Raw genomic sequence first — 1,810 nt, 5'->3', positions numbered from 1 at the left:
GTAGCGGATGAAACAACGCGCCAAAAAGTATCTGATATTCCGGATAACTTTTCCAAATAAAGATAAATCTCTAAATTCACGTTCAAAACTATATATGTTTCAGTCTAAATTGTTCTACATATAGAACCATACCTTTTTGTTAAGCTGTTACAGAATGGTAGTCACTTTTGAAGCGTTGTTTCATCCGCGACTTTTGATGCTGACTGTACCACGCATGCCCGCCGTACCAGGTCATCGCACTCTGACTCACATGCGCGTGCGTTACCATCTCACTGAACAAGTCTACTTTGAGCTCATGGCTATAGATCTACCATTTAATTGAGGAGGTTGCTAAGTTATTACTTAGTCAGTTATTACGGTCTAGTTTAGACGGACTGAAGCTGATAATACATATTAAGTACTTAAGTAAAACTGTAAAATATTAGAAAATCACCATTTCTTTACCTACTGCCTGAATTAAACAAGAGACCTATAGAATAATTTGGCCCGTGCATTATTAACGAGTATAGTCAAAGGCGCGTGACTTACCGGTCTTCTTGTAAAGTTGTCAGTAACTACTACGAGGATGTGAATAACGGCGGAGAGGAATAGTTGTTACTGTCCTCGATTCTCGGTCACATATGCCCTGCAGCAAATTCTTGCTATGATAAAACGAATATATAATAATATATATAACGAATATATGGCATGATATGCTCTCGCGCACTCCTTGCCCATCCAAGCGGTACTACAAACGAGCTGCTCTCGTAGAAATTTATCGTAACTAGCTGTTCATATGCATAATTTTTAAAAAGCTTTGTTCGCTATATATTTGAAAGTACATAATTGGATTGTTTAGTTCTTATATAGTAGTTTGCTAGTAATCAAGATTTGAAAAGAATGCATGCCTATATAACTTTGTACTTTTATGGTATCATCAATTAGGTCTGCTACTTGTGACCTTGTGACCTTACGGGACCATGAACTCTGCTATAAAGCAATTGATTCTGTTCGCGTTTATACTTGGAAGAATAAAGTCTCGATGAGAGTTGTAGTTTAAGTAAAGAATTGTACCTACAAGCCGTTTCATCGTGATCATAAGAAAAAACACGTATCAGAATTGACATTTCAGCGGCAAACAGTCGACCTGCGATCGTGCCCCTGGTACAGAATCATAATGCCACAACACAAGAGTGTGTGCGTCAGTTGTAACCTTATGAAATTAACACTGCAATATTTGACAGAATTTGCAATAATGACTTGCGTGCTTTCCTCTACGAAACACTCGCACAGACTAGACGGGAGCATCGCTTGCAATGTTGTACTGATTAATGTGCGAGTAGATTTTCATTGCCCTGTCTGGTTCCGCCTTGGCAGTCTTTCGCGGCAGTTGTTTTACTTGTCATCATGCAAACCTTTGTGTTAATTTAGAATTTGATGTCGAGTTTAATCATCAGTATTATTTAGGATCTTGGCTTATTACAATGGTCGTCACACTTATTTTTTTGCCTATAAGGCTTTTGACAGGAAGCTAATGCTCACCGTTAATACTTAGTTTTCGGGCCATTAATCCATTGTCATTAAGTTTCCTTGAACATACATGTAACTGAAAAATAAAATGATGGTATTGTCTATAAATATAAATACATATTATAATACCCAGGGTATTATAATATGTACTAGATAATACATATTAAGCTGATAATACATATTAAGTACTCAAGTAAAACTGTAAAATATTAGAAAATCACCATTTCTTTACATACTCAGGGTATTATAATATGTACCTAAATGATTCTAAAACAATCGTGCGTTGAGTTTCAGTCAGTAA

This window comes from Cydia pomonella, chromosome 14, assembly GCF_033807575.1.
Source record: "Cydia pomonella isolate Wapato2018A chromosome 14, ilCydPomo1, whole genome shotgun sequence".
NCBI lineage: Eukaryota > Metazoa > Arthropoda > Insecta > Lepidoptera > Tortricidae > Cydia > Cydia pomonella.
The sequence above is the reverse complement of the archived record's forward strand: the minus strand, read 5'-3'. Positions refer to the sequence as shown.